Genomic DNA, 17,375 nt, shown 5'->3' with positions numbered 1-17,375 from the left:
TATCTTCTTATTGTGCTTCCTCTTCCACTTCTTATTCCCCTCCACAGGACCTTTTATGTTGTTCCTGTCCTTTTGCTTTCCTCTGCCCCAACCAAATCAAGCCTCTTCCACTCCTACATCTTGGAGAATAGCCAATTGACAGCCATTCACCAGCACCCCCTATTCTAAGCAATCTTTTCCAGTTCTAACTGGGTGTATCCCATCTTTTAGTGTCTGCCTTCAGATGTCTATGTCAGGTGTTTCTTGGGAGCCCAAACTCATCTTTTTTTCTGCCCCTCCACTCCAGCTCCTGTATTTCTTCCTCTCCCCTTCCAAGTAGGTATTTCTGAGCTCCCTATATGTGTGAATGAGGTGGACTTCTTTAGGAATAGCCCCACAGCAGCTCTTCCGTTGTCTGTAGAAGAGTCAGATCTTTCTGTAAATTCCAAGATATGTTTCTGCTCTGGTGAAAAGAGGAGAAGTTCTGGAATCTGCAGAAAGATAAAATATCAGCTGATACATCTCTATATTTTGTTGCTGAAGACACTGGTGTGGCTAACTAGTTCATACCAGCTCCATCTGAGCACCGTTCTCAAGGGAAAATTAATTTGATTTCATTTTAGTCCAACTCTTCATGTCACAAAAACATATTGCATTGTTGCTTGGCATGACAGAGTTTTCTGATCAAGTGGAAGACCCAGAAATAGATGATGGGGATGCTAAGGGTCAAATGGGAGAAGTATTTGGTACAGCCCTAGCTCCAGGAGAAGCTGCTTTCTCTATGCTGAGAAGCTATTATTATTCTCCTACTCACCTTGTTGATACTAAAGCGACTCAGTTGTTTTGGGCAATAGTTTTCAATCTTAGAGCCCACAAAAGATAGCTATTACCATGGAAAGTGATTTTCAACCTCCCTTGCCCTCTCAGCCACTTGGGGGCTGCAGACTATGTCTGAGATTTCCAGAAGGGTTCACCTCTTCATTCATAATCTTCTAGGGGTGTGTAAAAATGGAAAAAAGGCTGAAAACCACTAGTTTTGAGTAATTGTTAGAATTTTATTTTAAGGGAGAGAAAACACAAACCAATTTTATCTAACAACCTTTATGTCTGCTTGTAAACTTTGATTTGCCAAAATAAATTCATTTATTGACTGTTCCAGCCTGTGTAATTAATTAATCAGTCTTGGTGGAAGACATGAAACTTGGAGCTCTTGTTTACTTGACAGAAATTGCTGCATACCCTGATCTTTTCATTTTTCTCTTTTACTAATGCAGTGGAGTTAGGCTGAGGGTCAGATACTTTATTAATGGCTCCCAGTTGCATTACTTCCAACCTCTCAACCATCACTTTAAGTTACAGAGCAGTGCACTTGGAACTTGATATAGTTAGTGTCTAATAAGCGTCATTTTCTGTACTGCTAGTTCTACAGTGTTAGTTTCCCGAGCATGATACTAAGCAATTTTAGGAACTGCTGTACAACTGTAGCGATTTTCCACAATTTGTTCCTGACAAAGAACTCATTTCAAAATTGAGTTGACTTCATTTTTGTTCGAAACATGGATAAACACAATTAGCCTCATTAACCTTGGTTTCTGTTTTCATAATAGAAGATTAGCCTACAATCACTGGTTCGCAGGAAAGCAGTGTTATAATTGGTCTTCAGCAGCCTGACATGAAGTCTATCCAGTCTTTAATTTCTTTGACATCTCAGTATATACAGGAACATATCTGATGTTTCTCATATTTACATCCGGGATCGTGTAAAGTCCTGGGGCAGATCCTCTGTTGACTTCAGGAAGCCTTGGATTTACACCAACTGGGAATCTGGCCTTTCAAAGTATTCAAGACAGAAACTAAGAAAGAGAAAACGAGAAGTGAAATCTTGGCTCTGTTGAAGCTAATAGGATTTTTTCCCTTTATGTGAGTGGAACCAAAATTTCACTCATTGCTCTCTCCCCACAAACCCCTGCAGTTCTCCAATTTTATGTGGCTGTTAAACTGAATTGCCCAGCTTTCCACTGATGTAAGTCCATTTAACTCAATGCTTTTAGTGAGTCTAGGCCTGTTGTTAAGCCCAAATATTGAGCAGATATTTTGAAATCTGCAAATATAAGGGATATTTATTAACCTGTGCTTTTAAGAATTGCACAGCTCAGTTTAATATGTGCCTAAATTAATAGCTGTGGTTTTGTTTTATTGAAATTACACTAATGTTTCAAGAGTGTTATTTCAGTTAAAGAAATAAGTTATGGTGCACTTGGACAAGCAAGCCATTATCAGGAACATATGTGGATCATTTTTCAGAAGTTCACATCTTATATATGTAACCTTTCCTCCCTTGCCCTCTCAGTGAGGCATCTACTGTGGCAATAAATTTTGCACAAAGAAAATGTGACAGCTCTGTTGTTAAATTATACTATAATAAGACTGTTGCAATATTTATTGATTAATTATGAACCAAATCGTGCAGTCTTTGAAAAACTCATTGGCATCAACGGTGCTAAGAAATGAACAGCAGGACGAGGTGCATTTTCAACAGATCATACAAACTGAACCCCAAACTTGAAAATGGTAGGGAAGAGATGGAAAAAAAGGAAACTGTTGAAATGAAACCATACCCCCACTCCCCCACTACAATCCTCACTATATTTAAGAAAAAAATCTAATTACATCCTATGGGAAAGGGGTCAATAAGAGTGGTGAAGAAGGGATTTTTGCCTAGAGTGAATGCAACGGAGTGCAACAAAGACAATATTAAGCCTTAATTTTTAATTATGATGAATATCTAATGAGTTATCACCACATACCTCATAAAGTGTGAGGGTAATTCATGCATAGTAAAAGGATCATACGAAGAAGAGGTTTGTGTCTATATTAGGCGTGATATTTTAGTTCCATGGTGTCCAACCAGCTCTGCAATAGCCACATTATTTTGCAACAATATTTGTTGTTCAAGCCAACTACCCATGCTTAACCAACCACACAGTGAAGTGTGGCTAGCATGTTGGATACCATGGCTCTAGTCAGTATTGAATTGGTGATTCTTATGTTTCATACAAAGATTATTGACTTTGATGGCGATAATATCGGGCTCAGTGGCTGAGATTCACGTGAAGTGGGTTCCATTCCCAGCCATGACATCAATGCCTCTGTGACCTTGGGTAAGTCAGTTAGGTGAAGAATTTCAAAAATCCCCATTCATTTTGAGGTGTCCAATGTCTTTTAAGCAACTGGAGGTACCCATGTGTTTGACATTGGTGTTGAGCACCTTCAGTTGAGCCCATGGTATCTGGAATTGGATACCAGAAATTAGGAGTCAGTTCTAGAAACTTAGCCATAAACTTGATTTTCCCATCTATAAAATAAGATAACGTTAATTGCCTACCTCCCAGAAGAGTCAGACATTTCAAAGGGGATGTTAAGTAAATACAAAGTATTATTTCGGTGACCAGATAAACTCTACGTATCTTAATTACACATATAATCGCAGCACCTAGAGGCTACAATGATGAGTGACTGAGAAATGTGCACAAGGAAGTCCGCCTGCACAGCAGGAGACAGAAAAATCGAATGTAGCTGAGAAAGTTTGTACCTCTGTCTGCCTGTCTGTGAGACCATTTGTTCATCTGTCTTCCTGTGAGACTATTTGTTCAAGAACTCCTAAATGGTAAGGGCTAGAACCAGCACATTTGGTATGCAGCTTCCTCTTACTGTAACTCAAAGCAAAGTCAGGGGTTGGTTGTGCCAGGAAAGTGGAATGCAGCTGGAATGTGATTGCTTCTCAAAAAATGCTAAGGGAGGGTGTCCTAACAGGAACTTATACTACAGAATAACCACCGGGGGTGGCCGCACCTGGAAGACAGTGGCCAGCTGGAGGATGGGCTCTGAATGTTGCCATCCACTGACCATGAGTAAAGTTCCCATGCTGGCGGTGGTCATGGTTGCCCCCCCACCCCATGCTGGCTCCCATGCCTCACAAATCAGTCCCCCTCCCCTCAGCCCCAGTGGTGCACATTGAAGGGAGAGCAACCCTACTGCCCCAGGCAGCCCTGGAGAGCCTCTACCAGCTGGGCAGCACCACCCCCATTGTTGCGAGCAGCCCGGGGGAGCTGCTGATGACCAGGCAGCACAGCCACCCCCCACAGCATGTGGCCCCAGGGTGCTCCCCAAACCTCCCGGTCCCTGCCCTGAGCCCCTCAGTCACCTGCCCTGACTCCTTCAAACCCCTGAGCTGCCCACACCCACCCCCTCTCCTGAGATCCCCACCTCCTGCCCTGACTTCTGCACCCCACTCACTGCCCTGAGCCGCCCATCCCTGCTCTGACTCCTGTACCTCACACACGCCAACCCCCTGCTCTGAGCCCTTCCTCAGCCCCCAACCCTGATTGTTGCACTCCCACACCACCAGCTCCCTGCCCTGAGCAAGGACCCCAGCAACATAGGGCAACTGTGCTAGAAACTCAATAACTGAGTCTGCGTGAATTGACTGTGCTGTAAATTGCATATCCCAACAGCCTTTATAGTGGCTGGTGAACTCTGGCTGGCTTGCCTCTGGGACATTTTTCTGCTGTATTAAATATTCCTCTTATTTCTCAATGGTTCCACTGTCTAAATGTATATGGCACTGTGGGGTGTCTCCATTTGAATTATCTGAATTGCCTCCTTGTGCATGTGGACATCAGGCAAGAGGGCTGTGAAATGAAATTGAGCTGTTCTTCTCTGGTGCCTAGACTGCAAATGAGAAATGTTGTAAATCAAATAGAAATCCATTCAGGTCACAACGTATGTTTATTATCAAACAATTAAATGATCAGAGAATAACTAAATAAAGCGATTGGGGATTTAATTTATTAGCTGCCTTCAGCATTTATGATAGAAATCAAAGAATAGCAGTGAAATTAATATTAACCTGTTCGCTACAGCCAAAAATATACAACATTCTGATAAATAACAAAGTCTCAAAATGCCGTCTTCATTCATGCACAAGGCTCCCTATGTGCACAAGTAGCATTAGGGATGTCAGACAATCAGGCAATCTAATTGGTTGAATTACTTCCGTGCCTCATCACATACACAGCTGATTTTTAACATTCTGTTTGTCACAGTTTAGCTCATCCAAAGAGTAGCTGTTTATTAGAGTTGCTTAATCTTATGTGCCCTCCTACTCTAGATTTTTCTTTAATTTGCCATTGATACACTCATATGGGCTATCTGTGGTATTTACTGCAAGAGTGCCAATATAGGCAGGCCAGCAGTATTTAGACCTACTCCAAATTGGAATGGGTTTACATATTGGTTAACATGCCATCAGTCACCACTACAGCTCCAATCATTGTTACAGCTGATAGAGTTAGGGTGGCTGCCAGTTCTATGAAAGTCTATTGTAGGCAAGGCCCAGGAGTGAGGTATTGGGAGTTACTATTCTTATAGATCTGTTCTTGTCTCTTTTATTGACTTGTGTGGCCTTGAGCAAGTCATCCAACTCTTCTGAACCTCAATTTATTCTTCTGTAAAATAGGTGCAATTCCTCTTCACCCTGCAGTGTGTTGAGCATCAGTTAACATTTGCAAAGTGGTTTTGAGCTCCTTGTATGGACTGTGCTACAAATGGAGAATATTACTATCAAGTGCCCATTCTGAACTAATCTGCCAAAGCCCATTAGAAAACATTCTGCTGTATGAACTTCCTAATACTGTACATTTGTCGACATCTGTTAATTCCCCCACACTCCTATTTTGTTGCATTTTTTTAATAGGACCCAGTTCACCCTAAACTAAGGAAAAAAGAGATTAGGATGGATTATTTCAAATGTCTGCAAATGCAATCAAATGCATAAGGGGCAGTTTTGGCATTAATGGTCTGTGTGTTTCATTCGGGTAATTAAGCATAGAAAGGTCACCTTATGTTTTAATAGCACACCTAGAGAAATGGCTGAAAGAAATCCTATTAAATAAAAACAATTGGAGGGGAAAACATTGGCATTTTGACATTTTTTCTCTGTGCCACAAGCTGCTGGAATATATTGATCTTTACACTTGGTCCATGTGTGTTGTTTCCTAAATCTGAATGATGTACCACATTTACATTGACAAAATGCTGGCAACCCCCCAACCCTTGCATTTGCCTACTCCACCAAGCACATTCTTTGCTGCTTAGTTCAGAACAGTTTGTGGCCCAGGAAATACAGCCATCTGGTATTGTTTGCAGTTTAGGAGGTGGGTGGAAGTCAGGGAGCTGACAGTCTTGCGAGGCCTCTGGGCGAGGTGGAAGGGAGGGAATGCTCTGCGCTCTTGAAAGGGGTGGGGCCTTGGGTAGAAGGGCAGTGCTGGAACTTGCCCTCCTGCGTCTCTCCCCCTCCTCCTGGGCAGCCTCAGAGCTGCCTGAAGCACACAGCAGCAGCACTCCAGCAGTGATTTGAATGGTTCAGGGCTCTGGCTGTCACCACTGTTTCCCCCTTTGCCCCATCCTCTCCCCATCAGGAGTCTGGGGGCGGGGTTGTGTGATCCATTGTGACGCACTCTGATAAAAGCCACACAGAAGGCTTTTTCATTTCGTAAGCCCTGTGTGGCAGGAGGTAGGAGTGGACCACTTGCCTGTAAAGGTAGGAGTGGACCACTTGCCTGTAAAGGTGTACCTACACAGCAAAGTTGTTTTGGAATAATGGCTGCTATTTTGAAATGACGTTGTGAGCGTCTATGCAATGCACCTGCTATTTCAAAATAATTTGAAAATAGCAGATGGCTTATGTTGAAATTGGCAAACCTCCTTCTACGAGGGTATTTCAAAACTGGGGCTATTTCAAAATAAGCTATAGTGCCTCCAAGGGCTCGAGTCCGAAATAGCTCTATTGCGTCTGGACACTCTGTTTTGAAATAGCTGAGCACCACTTTCATGCACATTTTAGCTGCATCTGCACTAGCCTGTTCTTTGGCAAAAGCAGGCTCCACTTCGAAGTAGCGCACGGTGCGTCTACACATGCTGCACACCCTTTCAAAGAGGAGGTCGAGGTCAGGTGCCGCAGGAATCAAACCCGCTCTTCCAAACAGAAACTAGGAAGAGGCCGGTCTTTTGACACCTTTTTTTCCAAAAAGGACGTGTGTGGACACTCCACATCCTGCTTTTTCAGAAGAGTGGGATCTGCCATGGCGGCGATCAGCTGTTAGGTGGAGATGTGCTACCCAGCCCCTGTGGGGCTTGATGGTCTGTGCGTGCAGCAGCTCTTAAAGCCACGTGGACCAGGAAACCCTGTTGCAGGAAGCTGAGAGAGTGCAGGCAGCAGCCATCACATGTGGTGCCCCTTCATGACTCAGTGTGACCCTCAGCAGCCCCCAGAGAGTGATGGCCAGCAGCCAGGTATGCAAGGAACCCAAGGACCACCCCGCCCCTTTGAGTGCACCCAGGGCTCCCAAAGGTCCAGCTGGGGGAGGGAAAATTGTACCTCCTCCTGGACTGAGCACAAGCTGCAGGACCCGCTGGGGCTCTGGCAGGAGGACAAGGTGCTCCAGGTCATGGGGGGCAAGCGCCAGAATGCAGCCACCTTCTCCCATCTGGACAAGGGCCTGACTACCCGGGGTCACCCTGCCCGCACTCCTGACCAGGTAAGGAGTAAGGTGAAGGAGCTGCGGCATGGTTACACCCAGGTTTGGGACTCAGCTAGCTGGCCGGGGGCCACCCCTGCTGCCTGCCCCTATTACAGGGAGCCCAGGAGCATGCTGAGTCCCTGGGACACCTCCTCCCCACCAGCCCTCCTGGACACCTCAGCCGAGGAGCCCCAGCTGGGAGAGGAGCCGAAACTGGGACCAGCAGCCAGAACCACACCACCAGTGCTGGAGACAGAGCTAGCATCAGCTGGGAACTGGTCCAGTGAGGAGGGGGAACTGGTCATAGACTTCTCCTCTTGCACCTTCAACTGGGCATTGGCCAGACAGCCATCCCCCAACTCGGCAGTGGACCTTCAGGTACATACCCAACAGGGCACGCACCCTGGATCATGGGGCAGGAGCACATGCATGACTGGGGGACCCCTCACACCCCTGGCAGACCCTGGCCTGCCAGGCCCCAGCCAGACCATGGCCATGGGATGGTGGCATGGCTGCCAGTGCCTGCCAGCACCTGCTTCCGTGTACAGCGCCATGTTCTGCCCTCAGAGAGAGGGACAGGGGCAGACTGCACAAAGGAGCCACCCACAGGGCCACCGCACCCATGGACAGGGGACAGGGATCTGGTGCCCACGGGGGGATGGGGTGCTTGAGCCATGGGGCAGGTGTTGGTATCCATGGCCTGTTCCTCTCTTCCCCTGGTTTCTGCAGCTGCACCATCTGAGGGCCAGGAGAGCCTTGCCCCATCATGGTATTGGACAGCCCCCCAGAGGTGAGGGATGGCAACTGGTCGGAGCCACCACCAGCGCCAGGGTGGGCCCGGTCACAGCAGAGCCAGAGGCAGCTGGCGGAGGACCCCTCCCCCCACCTCCACTTGGTGTCAGGTGGAGCTGGCTGAGTGCTGGCTCCATTTTGAAGAGGGGGAGGCCTGAGGGGGGGAGTTCCTGGCCATTTTCCAAGACATCACGGCCACCGACGGGGAGCTCCTGGCCCAGCTGCCCTCTCCCAGTGACCCACGCTGCCCTGCCTGCTGCCCCTCCTGCCGTGGCCCCACCCAACAGTCCTCTGGGAGAGGACCTGGTGGGTCCCGACTGTCAGCCCTAGGGCGATCCTCGGCCCTACTTCCCCATATTCCCCGCTCCCTCCCAGCCCACCCAGGGACCTCAGAGAAAGGGGGGGCGTGGGACCTGGGGACGGCATCGGTTGTGCCCCTTCACCCCTGCCCCAGAGTGATGGCCCACCAGGCAGGCCACCTACATCCCCCTCCCCTGTAAATAGTTAGCCCCACCTCCTATAAATAGTTAGCTGTTCCATTGTGTTAGCAATAAGTATTATGCACACGGTTTTTGCAGTTACCAATACACCGGCTTATTTTTCAAAACCCTTGTGTGCTGTGTGCTAAGTGGTGGTGGTGGGGAAAGTGTGTAGGAGGTAAGGGGGGAGTGTGGGAGGCCCACTGGGGTCCCTGGTCAAAGTACCGGTGCGGGGCCTCCCGCAAGTGGATCCGATCCTGGTGGGCCTCGTGGCTGGGGGGGTAGCTGGCTGGGGGTAGCCCATGCCGGCCTCGGGAGTCCACCCCTACGTGAAGGCCCCCCACTTACTCTCCACGATATTGTGGAACATGCAGCAGGCGCCCATGACCTGGGGGACATTGATGACACCCACATCTAGGTGGTGAGGAGACAGCACCACCACCTCTTCCAGCAGCCGAAAGTGCACTCAACCACCTGGCAGATGTGCTTGAACTGTGTGTTAAAGCGCTCCTGGCTGGGGGTGGGGTGGCCTGTATAGGGCTGTATGAGCCAGGGCTGGAGCGGTTATGTGGCGTTGGCCACCAGGCAGAGAGGCACAGTTGTGTCCCCCAGTAGGATCTCCCTCTGGGCAACATAGGTCCCTGCCTCCAGCCGGCAGTACAGGCCTGAGTTCTAGAAGACCCACTCTTCGTGGGTGGAGCTGGGCCAGCCCATGCATGTGTTCTGGAACTGGCCCTTTCTGTCCACCGTGGCCTTCAGAACTGAGGAATGGTAGCCTTTCCTGTTTATGAATTGTCCTCCGCTGTGCTCCGAGGCGCAGATAGCTATGTGGGTCTCATCGTGGGCCCCGAAGCAATTCAGGTACCCCAGTGCGGTGAACTCTGTAATGGCTGTGTCCAGGTCCCCGGTGCAGATGACCCTCTGGAGGAGCATGGCATTTAAAGCATGGACCGCCTGCGCGCAGGGGGTGGGGGTGGGGGGGACATAGGCACCTGTGAGGGTGTGCAGGGTGTGTCCACCCGCCCCCAGGCCCTCCTGGAACCGGTACCACTGGTGGGTGTGTGCCCGGGCCTCCTTATCTCCATCATGATGGCCCCAACTGTGGCCTTGCCCACACCAAATCGGTGTCCTATGGAGTGGTAGGTGTCTGGAGTGACCAGTTTCCAGAGAGCTATCGCGACCCTCTTCTCCACAGGGAGCGCATGGCACATCCAGGTGTCCTGGTGTTTCAGGGCAGGAGAGAGCCACTGGCACAGCTCCAGGAACATCTGCCACCGAATCTGGAAATTCCAGAGCCATCAGCCGTTGTCCCACTCCTCCATGACCAGTTGCTCTCACCACTCGGAGCTGGTGGGGTAGCTCCAGAGCTGGCAGAGCACCCAGCAGGGGCCTGGAGGACCCCATGGTCTGGGGCATCCCCTTCTGCCCCTTGGTGGGGAGGGGGCCTGTCAGGAGCTGCAGGGCAGCCACCTGCGCTGCGGCCAGCAGGGTGCCCACTCTGCTGGTGGTAGCCAGCAGGATGTTGAGCTGCTGCTGCTCCATATCTGTTCCTGCAGGCACGGTGTTTGCAGGCCTTGTGCTGTGCAGGCTGAGGTTGTTGGTGAGGGCCCTTTAAACAAACATCTGGCTGTGGCCCTGGAAGGGTTTTGCAGCCCTGCGACCCCATCCACAGTGTTTCCTGGCCCTTTCTTTCGAAAGAGGCCATAGGTGGGTGTAGGCGCTCTTTTTCAATGTCCTGGATGGCCGCTTTCGACGTGGCATGTGGTCCTTTTGACAGCGCTCGTTGACGGTACCAGCTCCGGCCTGCGTGTAGATGCTCCCCTTCAAAAGGGCGTCTTTCGACCATTCTCTCTCTAAAGATGCCCTTTTGAAAGAGCGCTCTAGTGTAGATGTAGCTTTTGTGTATAGTAGAGTTATTTCAAAATAAGAGCGTCTGGAATAGCTTATTCTGAAATAACGCTGTTGTGCAGCCATAATCTAATTGTTCTCCATTCTTTTGAGTTGTGCATGCTTAAAACTTAGACTATCGAGCTCCTGAAGTGGGGGGATTTTCCTTTTTAAAAGGGGACAGAGGGATAGGGGAAGTTTGCTTCTGAATTTCAGGAAGCCTCTACCCACAGCATTCCTCTGTAAAAGATTTTGGTTTTGCCTCTAGCTTGCCAACCATGACCATTGTTCCATGTAAGTTGAGTGTTTGGGTAGCTGCCCAGGAGAGACTCAAGTGCTGCCCAGCTGATTAGCAGAGCACCCACAGTGGGCAGCCTGTGTTTCTAGTGGTCATGCACATCCACACATGCCGTGGTGCACATGACAAAATTTATCCTGCCCATGGAAAAAAAGAGGGAACACTGGTCATGACTTTCTTTTGTTTTGTATCTCCCTTGTGTTTTTGGTAGCTGCCTAGTGCAGTAGGGGCCGTTGGGACAAACCTGAATGCTATGCGATGTTGATATTTGGACAAACTGAGTGCTGTGTTGTTATGCCACTCATTCAGAATTGGTCCTGCAATCTCTATCTTCTTCATGGAGGTGTAACTGGGCTAAACACAAGTGAGTAGCACTGCACAGCCTAGCCCTTAACCCTTCATCCAATTCTATCATAACCACCAAACTAGCAGAAGGCTTCATCCATTCCACCCACCAAATGTCTGATATACCCTTGGCTGAGAGCCTCCCTTCTAGAAGATAGTAAAAGAGCAGCACACTGAAGTTTTGCCTAGGACAGTAGATTGTCTTGAGCAGCCTCTGCCACTAAGGCCTGGTCTACCCTCCCAAATTTGGCGACAGTTTCTGTTGTTTTCACTAAAATTTGGCTCCACCCCAAGTGAGTGCCAAGCTGTATTGACTTAACTCCACCTCCAAGAGATGCTTAGCGTCAATGGCAATGTAGTTGGGTCAACACTGTGTTAGGCCAGGTCTACACTAGTAAATTAAGTGGAATTTAAGCGTCTAAGGTCAATTTTATAAAACCATCAGTCTATACCACAGTGCTCAATAAGTTGATTTTAAGGGCCTCTAAGGTTGACTTTTTTGTAATGCCAAATTCCAAGGAGTAACTTCTAAAAGTCGATTTTACAGTGTCAACCTATACAAGCACAGATGGCCGCGTTATTAAAATTAATTTTATTAGTTTCCAAAACTGTCGCACAGTGCCCCTCGATGTGTTCTTTCTAGTCATAGCTCCACCTCTGCTGCCCTCCAGGTGAGCAGGACGTAGATGACAGGAATCAGTGGTCATCAGCCTGGGAATTTTGAATCCATTTCCTTTCCTCTCTGGCCAGCATGGCAAGCAGATGTCTGGAGCACATCTCTGCAGCACACCTAGAAACCATGAGTTCCCACAGTTGCAAAGGAGCGCCAGCTTGAAGCCATCAGATGATCTCGAACCTCATTGGAGCGTGGGGGGAGACGCTGTCTTCCTTCAGTTCAAAGCCAGCAAAAGAGATGCCCATATTTATGCAAAGAAATCTCAAGGCATGATTCTGAAAGGGTACACCAGGGATGCTCAGCAATGCTGCATTAAAATCAAGGTGCTGAGCCAAAGCTACCAAAAGTGAAAATAAATTAATGGTCAGTTTGGGACATGTTCCCAGAAATGCTGATATTACGATGAACGTCATGCTATTCTGGGGACAGATGCAAGCTCTTCCCCCCTGAAGACCCATCGACTCCTCATTTAAGTGTGTTCTTCATCAAGATGATGAAGCAGGGTCTGATTTGCTGTACAAGGAAGAGGTGGATGACAGTGGGGTCCAGTCAAGTGCAGAAGCAGATCCCGCAAGCCAAGAGCTGTTTCTCAACTTGGAGCCCGTTCCCCTTATCTCAGGAGGAGACAGCTTTGGATCCATGTTATTCTTTGTAATGGTGAGTGGCAGTCAATGTAAAAGTGGTGCAAAAATGTCCTTGTCTGTTTCTTTTCAGCATGAAGCAGGAAGTGAGGGAAATGTGTTCTGGGATGATGACTTCAGAAACCCAGAACCACTTGTGGTGACTTTTTTTCCCACAAGACACTGGCAAAGAATCCCAAAATGCACCAGATCTGCAGGAACAGTGGGCTAGGCGCCCACTATGCACGGCTGCCTCTATGTCAACTTTATGAGCAATTTTGAAAACTCAAATTTGACGTTATAAAATCTAGTGTTAAAAGGTGGACTTCAATAAATTTGACTTTATTCCCAAGTGTAGACATACTCGTAGTCTAGACACTATGTTGCTTTTATAGATTGTCCCTAGCTTTCAGAAGGCATTCAGGCATGCCCCACGCTGACAGTACAGTTGGTACAAGCACTTCCACTGAGGACATGTACTGCCAACAACGAACAAAGTTATAGATATGGACAACTGGTGTAATTACTGCAATGGCTGTATGCTGGCATAAGTTAGGTCAACTTAATATTGTAGTGTAGACATGCTTTAAGGGTATGTCTGTTCTGCAGTAAAGAAGTGCAATTGCTGCATGTGTAGGCACAGCTGATTTTAGTTTTGTTTGAGGTGACTCAACTAAAGAGCTGATAACACTGTGTTTCTAATGCAGCATATTTCCTGTTACTCCAAATAAATGTACAGGCAGGCAATTTACCTTCAATCTTCCATAAGTCTGTTGTTGACTACTGAATGTGGAGATAATATTTTCCTTCTTAGTCTAGTCCTCTGCAAGTCCTGTCTTTTTTGGGGTGGAGTGAGAGGTTGAGAACTGTTGTACCTGTGTGTTCTCGTTTATGCTGTAAGCCATTTGCAGAATCAGGGAGCCTTATGTATACTAGAGCAGCCCTCTAGCCAAGTCACTCTGGGAGCCATTTCAGTCTCTGGAGTGGCCCCAGACCGAAGGGGTGTGAAATGCTTCTGTCCATGCTGAGCAAACAAGAATGCAATAGCTGAAGTTATAGGAACAATTTTCCTGACCCAGTTTCTAACAGAGCATTTTAAATATCAGTGTTTAGAAGTGCCCCTTTATTACTCTGTGAGGGCTCCTATCTGTGCCTTTTCCAGCCGCATTCACTTTAATTTCTGTATTCCCTGCTCTGCTGTGACCCTGAGTTCCTTGGTGTTTTTCCCTTCTCGTAGAAAATATCATTGTCTCCAGTCTCAGTCCTCCATTCTTTCTTGTGAGCACTTCAGCAAAGAATTCATTTCAATCTTCTGCAATCTTCTGCTTCTGTCACTAAATAATCCTGGTGATGTCTTAGATGCCCCCCTGACCTTCTGCTTCATATATACTTGAAAAATTCGCATGCCTTTACAGCTTGTGCAATATTTCCTTCATCTGTTATCTCAGCCTGTCTTTTGCCCATTGTGCTCTCTCGTAGCTTTATTCTCTCTACTTCCCATCCCACTCTTCTGTCTCGTGCCTTTTTCTTACCTTTTTGATTATTTTCTGCAATTCCCTGTTCATTGACATTGGCCTTTATCTCCTCCTATTGTATTTATTGCTAGCTGATGTGCAACTCTGGGAGTGCGGTCATTTCTCAGTTACCATTTCTCTTTTGTGTCCCTTCTCCTACTGAATTATCTCACTGGTCTTCCCTCATTCTTCCAAAATGTAATCTCATTCTCTCTCCCTCTCTCCCTCTCTCTCTCTCTCTTGTTTTTTGTCTTGTCTTCCACCACTCTGGATTACAAACCTACTAATGTTATTGTTACTGTGCTGGAGCTAGAGAGGGGTTGCCATTTGGTTTAGTGTTTGTAAGAGGAATGCAAATGCCAGCGCCAGAGGTAGGGGGGATATGATTGGGGTATTTTTTCTGATAACCAAATAAACTCTGATTCAGCAAAGTACTGAAGCACGTGCTTTAACTTCAAAAGGCCGACTGGAATACTTAAAGCTAAGAGCAGCTTAAGGTTTGTATTGCATCAGGACCATGATTATTAATATTAATTTGTTGTTAATTGTTAGGCAGCTCTGAACTACTGGAGGAGTAGGCTCTGTGTGGCTGTGTCAATACCATATCTTCCCTTCCTAGTGCCTGCCAAAAGTCTGTCAGGCATCATTTACACCAGAAGATTAAGCTCCCCATCTGAAGAGTCTTGTTTGGGTTTCAGTGTACATATATGTATGTATTGTAATTCAAGGACTAACTGAAAGCATTTCTAGAACTTCCATTGGCTGTCATTTCTCTGCTGTTGATAGTGATCCTGGCAGACCCAGACTACTTGCTCCCCCGGCTCATGAAGCCATACACTCACTGACCACCTCAACAACACCAAGGAGCAATACAACTACAGGTTCACCTGGTGCAGAATAACAATTGAATAAGCCTTTGGTCATTTAATGAGTCACTGGCATTTTTACTTACAAGATTGGATGTTAGTTGCAACCATGGAGATTTTCTTCACTCTCTGCTGTGTCCTGCATAACAACTGTGAAGCAAAGTGGGGAAAGTTGCCATCAGGGAGGAGGGCAGGGGTGGAACATTTGTTTGCTGAACAGCCAGATACCAGGGCTATAAGAAGAACTCACTGTGCATCTGGAGCCTTTGAAAGCCCATTTCAGTAGTGAGCCAGAGTAGAACGTTTTGCTGTGATGTGCTCCAACTGCACTTTCTCTTTTCAGACTGATATGAGTCTTACAGTGATTGCTGTGTCTGTTAGAATCTAACTTTGTCAGTGTACCTATTAATATTGTTTGTGAGTGATATGATGGTTCCGCAAGAGAGTGCAGCAACAGGAAATTGATTGCTGTCAGTGATGCTCATCACCAGTGAGCCTATGTTGTGAACTAATAACAATGATATGATATAAATATTTGTCAATACAGATTAAACTACCATAAACAAAGGAAAAATAGGAAAAACTTTGCTTTAAGGGGAAATCCCTTTGCAAAAGCCCCTTCTTGCAGACTCCTCTTCAGGTTTCTTGTGGTTACTGCTAAAATAGAAAAATAGGCTTCCCCTTTGACCTAAATGTACTACACTACAATTTATGCATAACTTTCTAGGATTACTAGATGTATAACAGCATAAGCTAATATGCTCTGTAAGTTACCAGGCTACAAACTTCGTCCTATGCCACTCGGGGAGATAGCTTTGTATCGACCTAACTATGGCCAGGTATACACTAGACCTAAAGTCAGTCAATTGTGTAGCTGAAATTGATGTATCAAAGAACGATTTATCAGTCCGTTCACATAGAGGGAGGTTGATGGGAGAAATTCTCCCATCAACCTCCCTCACTTCTCGCGAGAATGGGGAGTACCAGGGCTGAGTGTTGAACCTTGTGGTTTGACTTAGCATGTCCACACTAGGTGCACTAAATTGAACACTGGAAGATGGACCCTGCATGAGCTGATCTCCTGGTAAACATAGACATACCTTTAGTAGCGAAGACTAGGCCCAAGAGAAGTTGATCCAGTTAAAGATATTACCTCACCTAGCAGAAAGAAGACAGGAGGCCATTGGTATTGGGTTACTAGTAACATTTAGTTTCATAGAAAGGCAAGGATATTGCTTGTATCCGCATAATCTCCTTGCACAGTTTGTATGTTTATAAAGAACAGGGGTCACATATGGCGGCTGGCAGAGACAGTAAGCTTGGATTAGCATTAAAAAGGCTGAACACTTAAGGACTACAGCTATGCGTAACAAAAGTAAACGGTTACAGCTGTGACTAGAGAACTCTCTTGCTTCCTTCAAACATGGGTCTGTGTCTCCCTTCCAAATTTCTGATGGCTCATTAAGTTATTTATAGAGTACATACCAAATCTGAAAGCACAGGGCCTGAAGCTACAATGCATGTTACTTGCCTTTTGAGTCACCATGCGTGCGTGCGTGTGTGTTTGGGCACTGAGGGTTGTTGTGCAAACAACTTCCTTTTGGAGCATTCTTTATAACCCACTGCTAGATTGTCACTAAACTGAACAGCCCTCACACTGTGTGGTTCTGCACAGTTAGGGACAGGAACAAGTGCTGGCTATAGACAACTAGGGCTGGCTTTAGCTGTGTGGGATACTTGTAAGCAGGAAATAAAGAGTGAGCTCTCACAGAAAAGAGAAAAACAAGGCCACTAAGAAATTTCGCTGTCCCTCTTCACCCCCTGCTGCTTCCTGCATTTTGGCAATGTCAATGTACAATGGCATATTTTAGTACTGTCTGCTGGTTATTTAAGTGACCATATTAAAAAAAAATTACATTTCTGCAAAGAATATACTGGAGCTATAGTGTCCAGAAAATGCCATGCACTTGAATGGAGAGTTTTTGCTGGAGAACAAAAAGGCTGAAGCTGTGAGACAAGACAGGAGGAAGAGGGAGCCTGTGCTTTCATGGTGGGGCGGAGGGGGGGAATCCATTGATTCTCTACATAGATTATGCCTCCCAAGTATTTTCAAAGATGTTTTTTCTCGTGTTCAAACTTTCTGTGCCCTGTGCATTGAGGGGTTGGGCAAAGGAGAAGGGGAAATGTTTCCAAAGGGCCTTACGCTTACAGGAGCAGGAGTGAATACATTTTACACCTCTCTGTTCCTGAGTCTGCAGTGGGTTCTGACAGATAGACTTGTCTCCAAGCTCCCATTGGTAATCTGACAGAACACTTCGCTTACCCTGTTGCAAGGGAGG

The 17,375-nt window shown here is 46.8% G+C and overlaps 1 long non-coding RNA gene across 1 annotated transcript; it reads right to left on the bottom strand.

The window, feature by feature from the left end:
• Nucleotides 1-1,164: 1,164 nt before the first annotated feature.
• LOC142019895 (uncharacterized) lies at nucleotides 1,165-17,375 on the bottom strand. Its single transcript, XR_012647218.1, has 4 exons — nucleotides 17,360-17,375; nucleotides 16,137-16,194; nucleotides 15,123-15,186; nucleotides 1,165-1,832 (listed from the first exon to the last, which is right to left on the bottom strand). It is a non-coding gene; the product is annotated as an uncharacterized LOC142019895 (long non-coding RNA).

This window comes from Carettochelys insculpta, chromosome 12, assembly GCF_033958435.1.
Source record: "Carettochelys insculpta isolate YL-2023 chromosome 12, ASM3395843v1, whole genome shotgun sequence".
Classification (NCBI taxonomy): domain Eukaryota; kingdom Metazoa; phylum Chordata; order Testudines; family Carettochelyidae; genus Carettochelys; species Carettochelys insculpta.
This window is presented reverse-complemented; position numbering and strand designations above follow the sequence as displayed.